At 37.1% G+C, this 17464-nt stretch overlaps 1 pseudogene; it reads right to left on the reverse strand.

Annotated features, from left to right (window-relative positions):
• LOC112320794 (protein FAM161A pseudogene) overlaps positions 1–8873 on the reverse strand; it is a 71521-nt pseudogene extending 62648 nt beyond the window's left edge.
• Positions 8874–17464: the final 8591 nt, after the last annotated feature.

Raw genomic sequence — 17464 nt, forward strand, 5'->3', positions numbered from 1 at the left:
GCAAATTGTTGATATGCAAAATAACTCTCAATGGCGCTACCCCCTGTGTCCCATCCCCCAGTTCAGTCTTGTGGGGGTGAGGATATCCTATATTTTTATATTTCCTGGACACCCTGAGTTCTGGACCCTATTACGAACCCGTTTGGGGCAGTCTTGGCTGCATCCCGTTACAATTTTATATATATACTCTATAACATTATTGTGGCATATTTCACATATCATGTTCATTATTATTTTTTTATTAGTGAAGTGTATAGTATAAAAGAAGGGGTCTTTTACAAAATATGCAGAAGACATGAAATTGGGCATGACTCCCAGTCAATGCCGGAATCAGGATCCTGACAAGTCTTGCAAGGATGGAGGGATGGGGTGAAATTATTAGCATTACATTTAAAGAGGAAATCTGTATTCTTCTCCACTCATGCAGAAAGAAAACATGTATGTCCAAAACATCACTGCACATGTTTAGGATGGAGAAGAAGTGGCTTATAGCCTCATATGTGGAAAAGTTTACAGTTACAGTTATTCAATAGCTGAGGACTCAGTGAGAGTCACCAATATGATGTGGCTGCCCCAGAGCAATGCAGATTAAACAGATTAATGGAAAGATTGTTTTTGTCCAGAAAAAAGGCAAATGATGCTTCCACTTTACTAAGTATTGCTAAAACCACACCTGGATCTGGGGCTTACTTCTGATGTAATGACTTAGGTGGGATATTGACAGACTAGAATGTATTTAGAGGACAGGACTAGTTGAGAAAGGCTGGGAAACTATGACAAGCCAGCAGATAGAAGGACTAAAGGCACATATCATCATTGTTTTTAAATATTTCAAGGGCTGCCATGTAGAAAGTAGAACAGATGTATCCAGCAATGCACTTGAGTGTTGGGGTGTGATTGGAAGTAGAGAATGATATATATATCTCTATATAAAAACACCTTTATAGTTATACTGGGTGACATGGATATACAATTTTATTTTCTGAAAACTAGTCCAAAACTTCACCAGGTTGCCTCAGGAGATGTCTTCACTATTACTTGTGAGGTATGCCAGAAGAGCATAGATATGTGGATGTAGAAGCCACAGAGTTTTTGCTAGAGATCTCCAAGTTATCTTTGAAAGTTCTGAAGATTTTTGAGTCCTATAAGCATAAACACTAAATAATCTCTATTTGGTTTGAATCTAAAATAAGATCCAATTTCCAAACCATAATTTCCACAGAAGTATATTCAGTCAAACCATTGATTTCTGTACTTGTTGTCTTAATAAGTAATAATGTTATACATTCACCTCCAATCCCACTCACTGTCTGGCACAGCATGAAGTCTGAGTTTGTGTTTTTCAGATGAATGTAAATTTTTGAATCACAGAAATTCAAAAATACTATCACAGAAATACTGTCACTACTAAACAGTTTCTTAAATTCAACAGCAGAGATCCTTTTAAATAGACACTGTAGTGTTTGTTTGTTTGTTTTTTTTATTATCTCCTCCTCTGTGTGCTGACACTGTGTTGCTCAAAGTGTGGCCTTGATACTACTGAGGCTCCTGGCTGTGATTTATGTACCATAAGTTCTGTGGGAAATTTGGTAGTTTTAGAGCAAAAGGTGATTATATAATTTTAGTCACATATGTTTCCCATATTTAAAATGTGAGAATTGGGTTTTCCCTAGAATTTCTGTAATAGCTTAATCATTTCATTTTGAAGATGCCCATCTACCATGAATATTGTATTGGTCACTTTATCTTGCCTAATATTTTCATGTAATATATGTACTATGATCATTTTTATTAGTTACAGTTGCAATTATACTGTTTTACTATTGTTTTTGTAATAGTCCTTATCCACAAAAATGAATTGGTAGCACAAAAGTTGTTCATTAAGGCATTAAAAAGTAGTGATAAAAATAGTAAAATAACTCCTATGGTTAATAACTTATAAACTTAAATAGTAAATAAATTTCATCATCAGTACTGAATAGGAATATATACGTGTTGAGCAAGTAAATCTATAGGTGTTGCTGTTTTGCACAAGAAAAAAAAATGTAAATAGGATGCATGGGAAACACCTGAAAATGGGATATTGTTGTGCAGAGTTCCATTTGTTGCTTGTTCTGATTGGTGTTATAAACTTTTGTCAAAAAAGGAATAAGGCCTTGGAATCTTTGCATAATTACATAAGCCAGGTAGAAGGGATTTAAAACAAATACAAATCAGTAATTTGCAGTATAGATGTGTGAATTTTCTTGCTCAAAGTAGTGATGAGTCCCAAACTTGCAGCTAGCTACTGTCGCATTTACTATGGCAAAACCAAATATAAATTATATTATTTATGAGAAAAATGTAAAAACTTGCTACAAAGTTAATGCTAGCTTCTATGATTGGAGAGAAAGCAAGAAAGGAGCTGGGAAAGTCTTATCAAATGACACAGTTAGATATCGCTTAATGTCAGCAGTGTGGTCTGGAGAGCCAGGTGTGTGGCAGCAGGTGCTGGCATGCTCAGCGCGAATTATCTCTTGCACGTGAAGGAGAAGTCCTGATGATTTTCTGTCTCTTCTTCACTGAAAACCTCTCTCACAGTTGAGATTTTCTAAGTTAAACATTGTTTGGTGATCCATGTTGGAAAGGGTGTAGTGGGATCAGCAGTAATGGAGTGGCCCATTGCATCAGGGAACAGATTAATAAGAAAATTCTGGTTCCAGTTCAAGGTGGTAACATAGGGAAGTCCTGAACTCACTCTTCCCACACACACACTCAATCTACAGCTGCATATGGAACAATTTCTGCTGAAGAAAAATTAAAAACTGGCAGAGTGACCTCTTCACATTGGGCAAATGAGAGGGAAACCACACCAAAGTGGGCAGGAAAGGCTGAGACGCCTTCTCACCACAAACCCCACCCCAGCATGGTGACCACAATCAGGAGGGAACTCAAAACCTGGAGCTTTCCTAAGGAGTGAGGAATTCATACCCCACATCAGGCACCCAGCCCTGAGACACAGGCCCTTGAAATATCTGGCTTGAAGACCAAAGGCCACAAGACCCAAGGTCTGTGGCATACTGAGATTGTCATAAAAACAGACATAGATCAATGGAAAAGAAGAGGATCCAGAAATAAACCCACACACATATTCTCAATTAATTTATGACAAAGGAGCCAGGAATATATGTAGTGGGGAAAGACATTCTCTTTAATAAACAGACTGTACAGTGCTGGGAAAACTGGAAAACCACATGCAAAAGAATGAAATTTGACCAGTCTTACACCTTACAAAAAACTAACACAAAATGGATTAAAGACTTGAATGTCAGACCTGAAACCACAAAACGGCCACAAGAAAACATAGGCAGCGAGCTCCTTGACATCAGTGTTAGGGATAAATATATATTTTTGGATTTGACAGCAAAAGAAAAAGCAACCAATGCAAAAATAAGTAAGTGGTACAACATCAAACTAAAAAGCGTCTGCACAGCAAAGGAAACAACAAAATAAAAAGGCAATCTACTAGTGAATGGGAAAAATACTCACAAATCATATATCTGATAAGGGCTTAATATCTAAAATATATGAAGGGCTCATATAGCTCATAGAAAAAACTCTTTTACTAAATATTTTCAGAGGATCTAAATAGATATTTTTCCAGAGTAGACATAAAGATAGACAACAGGTAAATGAAGAGGTGTTTAACATCACTAATCTTCAGGAATGTGCCACAGACCTATGGGTCTTACAAGTATAAATCAAGACCACAATGAGATACCACCTCACATCTATTAGAATAGCTGTTATGGGAGAACCAAGATGGCGGCGTAGGTAGACACACTGCGCCTCCTCACACAACCAGAACTGATAGAAAATCTAACAGCAAGGAAGTCCGACACCAAGGAAATAAAAAATAAACATTCATCCAGACCGGTAGGAGGGGCGGAGACGGGCAGCCGTGGCGGGACCGAGACTGGCGGAGTGTGGGACGAACGGGGCAGGTAGTCTGACCACTAGCAGACCCTGCGGCCCCACATTCGCGCAGATAGGCCCAGAGGGCCGGACTCAGAGTGGTGGAGAATGGGGCAGGCAGAGCGGCGGGTAGCACCCTGTGGCACCACATTCACGCACAGATAAACCGGACACACAGCGGGGATCGAAGCAGACCACACAACCCAGGGCTCCAGCGTGGGGAAATAAAGCCTGAAACCTCTGATTGAAAACACCCGTGGGGGTTGGGGCGGCAGCAGGAGAGACTCCCAGCCTCACAGGAGAGGTCGTTGGAGAGACCCACAGGGGCCTAGGGCGTGCACAAGCCCACCCACTCGGGAACCAGCACCAGAGGGGCCCAGTTTGATTGTGGGTATTGGAGTGAAAGACTGAAATCTGGTGGAGAAGGGAGTGGGCGCCATTGTCCCCTCTTGGCCCCTCCCCCACGTACAGTGTCACAGGGCAGCAACCAGCATTACCCCGCCCCACCCTGGGAACACCTAAGGCTCCGCCCCTTAAAGTAACAGATGCGCCAAGACAAAAAAAAAAAAAAAAGGCTCAAATGACAGAACACTTCAAAGCTCCAGAAAAAATACAACTAAGCGAGGAAGAGATAGCCAACCTATCGGATGCACAGTTCAAAACACTGGTTATCAAGATACTCACAGACGTGGTTGAATCTGTTCGAAAACCAGATGAAAAAATGAAGCCTATGCTGACAGAAACAAAGGAAAATGTACAGGGAACCAATAGTGATGGGAAGGAAACTGGGACTCAAATCAACGGTGTGGACCAGAAGGAAGAAAGAAACATCCAACCAGAATAGAATGAAGAAACAAGAATTCAGAAAAATGAGGAGAGGCTTAGGAACCTCCAGGACATCTTGAAACGTTCCAACATCCGAATTATAGGGGTGCCAGAAGGAGAAGGGGAAGAACAAAAAATTGAAAACTTATTTGAACAAATAATGAAGGAGAACTTCCCCAGTCTGGCAAAGGAAATAGACTTCCAGGAAGTCCAGGAAGCTCAGAGAGTCCCAAAGAAGCTGGACCCAAGGAGGAACACACCAAGGCACATCATAATTACATTACCCAAGATTAAACGCAAGGACCTACATTCAAGATTACTGTATCCAGTAAAGCTATCATTTAGAATGGAAGGGCAGATAAAGTGCTTCTCAGATAAGGTCAAGTTAAAGGAGTTCATCATCACCAAGCCCTTATTATATGAAATGTTAAAGGGACTTACCTAAGAAAAAGAAGATCAAAAATATGAACAGTGAAAATGACAGGAAACTCACAGTTATTCATGACCACACCTAAAACAAAAACAGGAGCAAACTAGGCAAACAACTAGAACAGGAACAGAACCATAGAGATGGAGATCATATGGAGGGTTGTCAATAGGGGCATGGGAGGGGGAGGGGGGGAAGGTACAGAGAATAAGTAGCATAGATGATAGGTGGAAAATAGACAGGGGGAGGGTAAGAATAGTGTAGGAAATGTAGAAGCCAAAGAACTTATAAGTATGATCCATGGACATGAACTATAGGGGGGGAATGTGGGAGGGAGGGGGTAGGCAGGATGGAGTCGAGTGAGGGGGGCGGGAAATGGGACAACTGTAATAACATAATCAATAAATATATTAAAAAAAAGAAAAAAAGAAAAAAAAAAGAATAGCTGTTATGAAGAAGACAAAAAATAACAAGTGTTGGTGAGAATGTGGAGAAAAGGGAACCATTGTGTAGTTGGTGGGAATGTAAACTGACTGGCGCAGCCACTGTGAAAAACAATATGGAGTTTCCTAAAAAAATTAAAAACAGAAATGCCACATGATCTAGCAGTTTCACTTCTGGGTAGTCATCGAAAAAAGACCCCACTAACATGAAAAAACTATCTGAACGTCATGTTTATCTCAGTATTATATACACTCTCAAAGACGTGGAAAACACCTGTTTTACCAGTGGATGAATGGATAGAGGAAAAGTGTTACATATGTGAAATGGAATATTATTTAGCCATAAAAAGAATGAAATCTTGCCATTTTTGACAACATAGATGGATCTTGAGGGCATTATATCAGGTGGAATAAGTCAGACAGAAACAATGTGTATAAATACTGTACGGTTTCACTTATATGTAAAAGTTACAAAAACAAGCTCGTATATATGAGCACAGATAGGTGGTTGCCATGGGTGGAGGTGTGGGTGGGTAAGATAGTGAAGGGGGTTAAAATGTACAACTTTCAGTTATAAAACAAGTGCTGAGGGTGTCATGCACTACATAGTGACTGTAGCTGATACTCTATGCATGTTTGAAAGTTGCTAAGAGAATAGATTTAAAAGTTCTCATCACAAAAAATATTCTGTAACTATGCATGTTGATAGTTGTGAAGGAGAATTATTGTGGTTATCATTTCATAATATATACAAATATCAGTGATGTTGTACACCCGAAACTAATGTAATGTAGGTCAATTATACCTTGGGAAAAAATACAAGTGAGTTCTTCTTAAATGCCTATCCATTTTATTTCCAGATAATGGTTGGTGGTCAACAGTATTCCTCTTTGTTTTGGTTCACTTTTAAGGAAATAGTGAGAGTCAGGAATATACTATTATAAAGGATAGTTTCACTGATCTAAAAATCCTTTGTGCTCCACCTAACCATCCTTCCTTTCCCTAATCCTTGCCCACTCTCACCAGCAACCACTGATCCTTTTATTGTTTCCATGGTTTTTCTTTTCCAGAATGTCATATAGTTGTAACCATACAGTATGTAGCCTTTTCAGGTCAGCTTCTTTCACTTAGTGATATGCACTTAAGTTTCCTCCATATTTTTTCACAGCTCATTAGCTTCTTTTATTTTATTTTTTAGGACTGAATTATATATTGAATGGTCTGAATGTACCACAGTTCATTTATCCATTCACCCACTGAAGGACATCTTGGTTACTTGTAAGTTTTGGCAACTGTGAATCAGGCTGCTGTAAACATCTGTGTGCAGGTTTGGGTATGAACATATGTTTTCAAATCCTCTTGGTAAATAGTATGGAACGTGATTGCTGAAGTGTGTGAAAAAGTATGTGTAGTTTTGTAAGAAGCTGCCAAACTGTATTCCAAAGTGGTTGTACCATTTTGCATTCCCACCAGCAGTGAATGGGAGTTCCCACTGCTCATGCCTTCACTAGCATTTGGTGTTGTCAGTGTTCTGAAATTTGGCCATTCTAATAGGTGCATAGTGGTATCTCATTATTTTACTTTGCATTTTTCTTATGACATATGACATGTAGCATCTTTTCTTATGCTTTTTGCCATCTGTATATTTTTTTTGGTGAGGTGTCTGTTAATGTATTTGGCCCATTTTTATTTTAGGTCAAGTTGTTTTCTTATTGCTGAGTTTCAAGAGTACTTTGTATATTTCAGATTATAGTTTTTATCAGACATACCTTTTGCAAATAATTTCTCTTAATCTGTGGCTTGTCTTCTCATTCTCTTGATATTGTTTTTCACAGAGGCTTTTAATTTTAATAAAGTTCAGCTTATTGCTTACTTCTTTTATGAATCATATCTTTGGTGTTGATCTAAAAAGGCATTACAATATTCAAGGTGATTTAGGTTTTTTCCTACATTATTTTCTAGGAGTAGTGTTATAATTTTGCATTTTACTTTTAGGTTCATGATCCATTTGAGTTAACTTTTTTGAAGAGTGTCAGTTCATCCCACTTGTTTTTCAGGTTGTTAGCTTCTTATTGTTGAGATTTAAGAACTCTATGTATGTTTTGAATAATAGTTCTTTATAAGTTGTGTCTTTTGCAAACATTTTCTCCCAGTCTGTGGCTTGTCTTCTAATTCTCTTGACTTTGTCTTTTGTAGAGTGGAAACTTTTAATTTTTAATGAAGTTCAGCTTATCAATTCTTCCATGCTTGTACCTTCAGTGTTTTATCTAAAAAGTCATTGTCATATCCAAGATCACCTAGATTTTCTTTTATATTATCTACTAGGAGTTTAATTTTGCCAAGTTTCAGGGACATTTCATATCTGAAAAATGTTTGAAGATCTGTAGTAAGACATCATGCCAGGTTATCCCCTTTGAAATGAAAGACAAATTGGTGCCCCTTGCTCCTCCTAACACAAAGAAGAAGGTAAAAACTCTGTTGGGTCATAAGCAAACTGTGTGAGAAGGTAGCCCAGATGTTATCTGCCATGGTTGGACCAGTGCCCCTTCTTCAGTTTGTGCCTGTGGTCCTGTGGGGAGTATTGTATGACCAATAGATACAGGAGTAAAGAGCATGAGCTTAATGTCACAGATGGACTGGGTTGGCCTGTGGGCACAAGGTGCACATGGATGGCAGCTGTACTAAGGACTTAGGTGTAGTCTAGAAAGATGGTAGTAGGGAAAATCCTCCTGATGAACCATTTTGTGTGGAGAGAGAAATGGTTGGAGCTTTGAAGATATATAGACCTCCAGGTAAAAATCTTGGAGGGAAAAAGAGAGAAGATTATGATCAAGGAGGTCCAAATATTAAAATGTGGGAGCGGACCCAAAGTCAGAGATCTTTGTACACGTTCACCCACCAGGGAACTTCCTTCTTGGAAGAGGCAGTAAACATTCAAGTAGACAAAATGATCTGGCTGATTGACATTTGCTAGCGTTTGTCATTGGCTACCCTAGAGCTGGTTTGATGGGCTCATGAAAGAAGTGGCTGCGATGGCAGAGATGAGCCTACACATGGTCCCATAAGCAGGTACTTTCTAATCACCAAGGCTGATGTAGGGACTGCCTTTGTCCAATGTCCAATTTACCAGCAACAGAGAACTTCCGTACCTCCAAGGATGGCAGCACTCCTTGAGGAGACTGACTGACAACTGATGACAAGTTGACTGCAATGGAGGCTTTCATCCTGGCTCCATTAGTGATTTGTTCTCACAGGAGCAGACACACATTCAGGTGTGGATGACTCTTCTGTGAACCATTAATTTACAGAGTGCTTATCTACCAGCATGGGATCCTACATTGCATTGGACCGGGGTCCCACGTTACAAAAAAACAGGTAGAGAAGGGGACTTGTGACCACAAGATTCACTCATGACATCATGTACTGCACCACCAAGAAGCTGTCAACATTTCAGAGATTTGGATGTTTTGGTGAAAAAGCAGCTGGAACACCAAATTGCAGGCACAGTATGTGGGGATGAGGCAATATCTTCCAGGACACCAGGTATATATTTGCATGTATAAGAATTAAGAAAATATCTTTATTTGAATGCATAACTCTACTTGGTAATCCTTTCCTTTTCTTGGTTTTGGGTTAGACTTTAATTTAATAGCATTCCTTATAGGAAAACACAGAGTTATGCCCAAAATTACTACAAGTGGAGTAGTTACAGTCTATAAATCAGTCCATTCATTGGAAATCCATTTTGTCTTTTGATTTGCTTTATAAAAAGAAATTTTGGCAAAAGAACCCAGCCCTAGACAGTATAGCTGTGGACAACACAATTAGTTTTTTCAATCCACTGCTCCTATGGATTCAATGTTCCCTCATAGAATTTGAAGTGTTTATGGATTCCTGGTTTCCTTTAAAGGCTTCTGTTACTCCACTGGCCTTCGAAGGGTTTCCAGATGACCTATTATTGACTCATGTTAATGTTCTAAATCTGTCTACTGTGCAATTTACTAGTTGGATCAAAAACAATAAAGGTGTTTTGTGTTAAGATTTAAAGTTTTGTTTGGAAACAATACACCAACTTTTCTCTTACTACTTGTAAGACTGCATTGCAAATACATTCTTTTGCCAAATTCTCCAGAAAGAAAAGTAAGTTCTTCACTCACTAATTTTATTACTTTTGATTAAACTCAAGGTTCTATCAAAAATTTCCCCTCTGTAAAATGCACTTCTTATCCAGCTTTCACATTGGGAAAATCACTTACCCTATAAAACTACTCTTTAAAATGTTTCTGTGTCAATTCAAGTTAAATTACCAGTTTTACCATAAGAAGAGACTTGATTTCCAAAACTCCACTCTCCCAACAGGACTATCCACATACTCTTTATGCTTTTTCAATATTCATATATAAACTGTTCCCAGACACTAGTGTCTGTCTGTGTGCAGGAGAATTAAATAAAGAATTAGTGCAATTATACAGAACATTTACATTAAATGTTGGGCAAAAGCCCAGACATTTTGACTTGAATACCAGTGATTTCCTAGACTGACCAAATCCAGAGAAATGTTGCTCAATTTTCCATACCATAGAGGCAAAAATTCTAATATTAAAAGTCATGGTATTTAGAGATTGGCTTAACTGAAGTTTCCATTGGTTGGAAACTACAATGTCTGCAGGTCTGGGACAGTCCATCCCCTGCAGGTCCTGTGCTGGTCCTACTGAGTTCTTTATTCCTTTTCTGGAGGCCCTGAGGAATCACCCTGCATTTTTCTGTGTTTGCCACAACCCTGTTCACTTCCTGAATTTTATTCCTTTAAATCTTGACTGACAGTTTCTCTATTTCCCTTTGCTCCTTATTTTCACCAAAGAGGTTCACATCACATGAATCTTTTAGCTTTCAGTGCAACACTGATCATTAGCTTACATGGTCTTACATAGGATATTTAATCTTTCTGAAGCTTAAACCTTCATAGTTAATTAGATGAAGAGAATGACTACTTCAGGGCTGTAATGAATATTAAATGAGATGCCTTACATAACCGTTTTAGTAGATATGTAGTAAGCAATTCTCTCCAACATGTCCCTATCATTTTGTTTCTATACACAATAACATTGTTTGATATTGGTATAATAATTAATTGTTTGCAAAATATTTTAATGCATCTCAAATTATTTACTGTTCCCACACTAATTTGGGTTAGGTAAGATAATTATTTATTACCATTGTTTTCAGATAAGAAAATTAGCCCAGGGATGTTAAAGGGAGCATCCACATTCATATGTTTTAACCAACCACACAGTAGAAATGGGAGGGAAGTTTAACACTGAATTCCTGAACTGTGGCATTTAGTAGACACCTCCTACTTGGGTTGTGGTTCTGCAAACTAAAGGGTAAATCCTGGAAACAGTGTCTCCAAATATTGATTAATCAGAGCCAGGGAAAACAGTCAGAAACCAGACGGCCATTGTAAATGGCTGGACAGACTTTGGCAGTGAAAGTAGGTGAAGAAACGATAACCTGGAAGAATCCCACAGGAAGAGCTTAGGTTTGTGGCCATATAAGGTGCATTCTGAAATGAACAGTTGAATGGAAGGAACCATTAAACTGCTTCTACTGGGACAAATTACTTTCTTTTGTCCAATTAGCTTTAGGTAATTATACAGTGTGGGCAAAACTAGGTTTACAGTTGTGAGTATTGGAAACAGAGTTTATCCTTGTATTATTATTTATTAATTATTGTGCATATTCTATGTGAAGAACGGTAAATCTACCTTTGTCCCACTCTGTACATGTCTAGATACCACCTAAATCTAGGTTTTTCTGATTAACATAAAAATCTACTGAAAAGACACTAATACTTAATGTCTGTGTATACATGGAAACACATTTTAGGCATTTATGAACGATATACCTATGAATGTGTAAGATTACCTTATTTCCTGCCATCTAGTTAATAGATCTTTCTTGTGTACTTGGGTGTGCCAGTGACTCTGCTAGGCACAGGGGCTATACCAGCAAACACTGTTGTGGAACTTATACGAGGACAATAAAGGTGATCCATGTAGCTTAGTAATAGAAAATAATATACACAAAACAGAGCAAAATTTTGAAAACTTAAAAGAAAAATCTATAAAGAAGAAACTATAAATATGTTTTTTAAAATCCATATGATCTCACCTTTAACTGGAACATAACAAAAGAAAAAAGCAGACAAAATATAACCAGAGACATTGAAATTAAGAACATTGTAACAATAGCCACAGGGGAGTGGGGAGGGGATAGTGGGGAGAGGGGTTTACAGGAGCCACTATAAAGGACACAAGGACAAAATCAAGGGGGAGGGTAGAGGTGGGGGAGGGAGGTGGGACTGGCTGAGGTGGGGTGGAAGGGGAGAAAATGCAGACAATTGTAACTGAATAAAAATAAATTAATTAATTAAAAAAAATAAAATCAGAATTTCCTTGTATCTGAAGTCATCACTCTAGCATTATGTACTCTGTTAATTATTTTTTTCAAAAAACTTTAGTAGCAAATAGAAAAATTCACTTTTTGCCACAGTTGTGGTTGTAACAACAGTAGTTTTTATTGTTTTAACTGCATATGTTTAATGTCATGTATAAATTATTCTTCTCCACTAATATTAGAGGGCCCACAGTGCTGAGTAAAATATAGTAATATAATAATAATATTGCATTATACTAATTTTAAATTCTAGAGGCAAATATTCATTGCATGCTACAGAACCATTTATTCATTGCTTTCATTGAAGATATTCACTAGATTTATTTTAAGATCTTTATAATAATATTATGGGATAGAGGATATTTTTATTGTCAATTTATTTTAGAAAATGTCATTCAGGGGTTAATTTCCTTGGTCAAGTCACACAGTTAAAAACTAATTGGATCAGGATTTAAACTCAGTTGTTTTTAATTCCAGAGTATATACTCTTTTAAATATCAAGTAATTTCACCTCTTCTATAATAACTGTATGAGTGCAATTTGCAAATTCTATTATTGTATTGTTCCATTAGTCTTATGTCTCAATAAAAAATAGTTCTATGTCACCACCATAAGGTACAACTGATACAGTCATACCAATCCTCTGGATGGGACATTTCAAATTATTATTATTATTTAAAACATTTTAACTTTTTAAATTTTTAATATAATCATTATTATATATTTTTTCCATTACCATTTAGTTCCCATATATTACCCTTCCCCCAATCATCTGCACACTCTTGTCCATGTCTATGAGTTGTTTTTTCTTTTTGCTCAATTCCTTCACCCCCTAACTTCTCCTCTCCACACTAGCTGTCATCTATTCTCCACCTATGAGTCTGTCTCTGTTTTGCTTGTTAGTTCAATTTGTTCATTAGATTCCACTTATGATGGAAATCATATGGTATTTGTCTTTTTTGTCTTTCTCTGACTGGTTTATTTCACTTAGCATAATGTTCTCCAGGTCCTTCCATACTGACAAAAAGGGTAAAATTTTCTTACTTTTTATGGCCGAGTAGAATTCCATTGTGTAAATGTCCCATAGTTGTTTTATCCATTCATCTACTGATGGACACTTTGGCTGCTTTCATATCTTGGAGATTGTAAATAATGCTGCAATGAACACAGGGGTGCTTACGTTCTTTTGAATTACTGTTTTGGTTTCCTTTGGATATATTACCAGAAGTGGGATTGCTGGGCGAAAAGGCAGATCCATTTTTAATTTTTTGAGGTATCTCCATACTGCTTTCCACAGTGGCTGCACCAGTCTGCATTCCCACCAACAGTGCAAAAGGGTTCCCTTTCTCCACATCCTCACCAGCACCTGTTTGTTGATTTATTGATGATAGCCATTCTGACTGGTATGAGATGGTATCTCAGTGTGGTTTTAATTTGCATTTCTCTGATGATTAGTGATGTTGAACATCTTTTCATATGTGTTTTGGCCCACTTTATGTCCTCTTTGGAGAAGTGTCTACTCAGGTCCTTTGCCCATTTTTAACTGGGTTGTTTGGTTTTTTGGCATTGAGTTTTGCAAGTTCTTTATAAATTTTGGATATTAACCCCTTGTATCAGATGTATCGACAAATATATTCTCCCATTCTAGGGGTTGTCTTTTTATTTTGTTGAAGTTTTCCTTTGATGTGCAAAACCTTTTTAGTTTGATAAAGTCCCACTTGCTTATTTTTTCTTTTGTTTCCCTTGCCTGGGGAGATATATCCAAAAAAATTTCTATGAGCAATTTCCAAGATTTTGTTGCCTATGTTTTCTTCTATGATTTTTATGGTTTTGGGTCTAACATTTAAGTGTTTGATCCATTTTGAATTTCTTCTGTGTGTATGTAAGAAGGTAGTCTAGTTTTATTTCTATGCATGTATCAGTCCAATTTTCCCAACACGATTTATTGAATAAACTATCTTTAGCCCATTGTACGTGCTTGCTTCCTATGTCAAATATTAATTGACTATAAAGTGTGGGTTTATTTCTGGGTTCTCCATTCTATTGCACTGATCTATGTGTGTGTTTTTATGCCAGTACCAGGCTATTTTGATTACTCTGGACTTTTAGTATAATTTAATATAAGGTAGTGTGATTTCTCCAACTTTGTGCTTCTTTCTCAGGATCGCTATTGCTATGTGGAGCCTTTTGTGGTTCCATATACATTTTTGAAATATTTGTTCTAGTTCTGTGAAATACATTATTGGAATCCTGATAGGAGTCACATTGAATATATAGATTACTTGGGCAGTAGTATGGACATTTTAATAATGTTACTTCGTCCTATCCATAAATATGGTACATGCTTCCACTTACTTGTATCTTCTTCAATTTCTTTCTTCAGTGTCTTATAATTTTCCAAGTAGAGGTCTTTTACATCCTCAATTGTGAGTGGGATTGTTTTTTTAATTTCCTTTTCTGTTAGTTTGTTATTGGAATGTAAAAATGCAACTGATTTCTGGATGTTAATTTTGTATCTGGCTACTTTGCTGAATTCATTTATCAGTTCTAGTAGTTTCTTGGTGGAATCTTTGGGGTTCTCTATGTACATTATCATGTCATCTGTAAATAAAGACAGTTTTATATCTTCCTTTCCAATTCGGATGCCCTTTATTAATTCTTTTTGTCTGATAGCTGTGGCTAAGCCTTCCAGTACTATGTTGAATAAGAGAGGGGAAAGCAGACATCCCTGTCTTGTTCCTAATCTAAAAGGGGAATGCTTGTAGTTTTTGCCCATTGAGTATGATGCTCTCAGTGGGTTTGTCATATATGGCCTTTGTTATGTTTAGGTATGTTCCCTCTATTCTCACTTTGCTGAGAATTTTTATTATAAATGGGTGCTGGATTCTATCAAAAGATTTTTCTGCATCTAGTGATATGATTTTTGTCCTTCATTTTGTTGTGGTGAATCCTTCATGTGGTGAATCACACTTATTGATTTGTGCATGTTGTACCATCCCTGCATTCCCAGAATAAATCCCATTTGATCATTGCATATAATCTTTGTGATGCATTGCAGTACTCAGTTTGCTGTATATTTTGTCAAGGATTTGAATATCTCTGTTCATCAATTATATTGGCCTATAATTTTCTTGCTTTGTTGTGTCTTTATCTGGCTTTGGAATTAGGATAATGCTGGCCTCATAAAAAGTTTAGGAGCTTTCCTTCCTCTTGAATTTCATGAAATAGTTTGAGAAGGAGAGATGTTAGCTCTTCTAGGAATGTTAGGTAAAATTCACCTGTGAAACCATCTGGTCCAGGACTTGTGTTGGTTAGGTGTAATCCATCTATTCAGATTTTCTGATTCTTCCTGATTTATTTTTAGAAGGTTATATGTTTCTAGGAATTTATCCATTTCATCCAGTGTCCAGTTTATTGGCATTTAATTGTTCATAATATTTTCTTACAATCTTTTGTATTTCTTTGGTGTCAGTAGTTATTTCTCCTCTTTCATTTCTGATTTTATTTATTTTCTCTTTTTTTCTTGATGAGTCTGGTTAAAGGTTTGTCAATCTTGTTTGTCTTTTCAAAGACCCAGATCTTGGATGCATTGATTTTTTTTTTTACTTTATTTCATTTATTTCTGCTCTGCTCTTATTTCCTTCCATCTCCTCACATTGGGCTTTGCTTGTTATTCTTTTTCAAGTGCTTTTAAGTGTGAGGTCAGATTGTTTATCTGAACTTTTTCTTGTTTGTTGAGATAGGCCTGTAATGCTATGAATTTCCCTCTTAGGATTGCTTTCCCAGTTTCCCACTGATTTTGTGTTGTTGTGTCAGCATTTTCATTTGTTTCAAGGTATTTTCTGATTTCTTCCTTGATCTCATTGTTTAATAACATGTTATTCAGCTTCCATGCCTTTGTGTGTTTTTCAGTGTTCTTGTGATTGATTTCTACTTTCATAGCGCTGTAGTCAAAGATGCTTGATGTGAATTTAATCTTCTTAAATTTACTGAGACTTGTCAAACAAAATATAACCAGAGACATTGAAGTTAAGAACAATCTAACAATAGCCAGGGCGGGGGGGGGGGGGGGGGGGCTGGGGACAGTGGGAAGAGGGGATTACAGGAACTACTATAAAGGACACATGGACAAAACCAAGGGGGAGGGTGGAGGTGGGGGAGGGAGGTGGGTTCACCTGGGGTGGGGTGGAGGGATGGGGAGAAAAGGCATACAACTGTAATTGAATAACAATAAAAATTAAAAAAAAAAGCAAAAAAAAAAATTTACTGAGACTTGTTTTGTGTCCTAGCATGTGTTCTGTTCTACAAAATGTTCCATGTGAACTTGAAAAGTATGTATATTCTGCTGCTTTGTGATGAAATGCTCTGAAAATATCAATTAAATCCATTTGATCTAGTGTATTGTTAAGGCTGCTGTCTGCTGACTTTCTGCCCTGAATATCTCTGTTGTAGTCAATAGGATATTAAAATCCCCAACTATGACTGTATTTTTGTCGATTTCTCCTTTTATGTCCATCAAGATTTGCTTTACATATTTAGGTGCTCTTATATTGGCTATGTAAAAGTTTATTAGAGTTATATCCTCTTGTTAGATTGTTTCCTTTATGATTATGTAGTATCCTTCTTTGTCTTTTACTATAGCCTTGGTTTTAAAGTCCATTTGATTGGATATAAGTACTACTCGCACAGCTTTTTTTTCTTTTCCATTTGTATGAAATATCTTTTTCCATTCCTTTATATTTAGTTTGTATATTTTGATCTGAGATGGGTCTCTTGGAGGCAGCATATATATGGATCTTGTTTTCTTATCCATTCAGCTACCCTCTGTCTTTTGGTTAGAGCATTTAAGTCATTTACATTTAAGGCGATTATTAATAGATACATATGTAGTGACATTTTACTGTTACACTGTTTTCCTCTGGGGTTTTCCCCCCTCCTTTATCTGTTTCTTCTTCTTCTTAAAGCAAGCCCTTTAACATTGTTGCAGTACTGGTTTTGTGTAAACAAACTCCTTTAGCTTTTCTTGTCTGGGAAGCTTCTTATATCTCCTTTGATTTTAAATGATAGCCTTGTTGGGTAAAGTAGCCTTGGTTACAGGTCCTTGCTTTTCATCACCTTGAATATTTTATACCTCTCCCCTCTGGACTGAAATGTTTCTGATGAGTAATCACATGACAGACTAATTGGTGCTCTCTTGTAGGTAACTACCTGCTTTTCTTCGCAGCTGTTGGGATTCTGTCTTTATCTTTAAGCCTTGTCATTTTAATTATTATATGTCTCAGTGTAGGCCTCTTTGGGTCCAAATTGTTTGGGACTCTCTGAGTTTCCTGGACTTGTATGACTTTTTCCTTCACTAGAT

The sequence above is a fragment of the Desmodus rotundus genome, chromosome 8 (genome assembly GCF_022682495.2).
Source record: "Desmodus rotundus isolate HL8 chromosome 8, HLdesRot8A.1, whole genome shotgun sequence".
In the NCBI taxonomy this organism is placed as follows: Eukaryota; Metazoa; Chordata; class Mammalia; order Chiroptera; family Phyllostomidae; genus Desmodus; species Desmodus rotundus.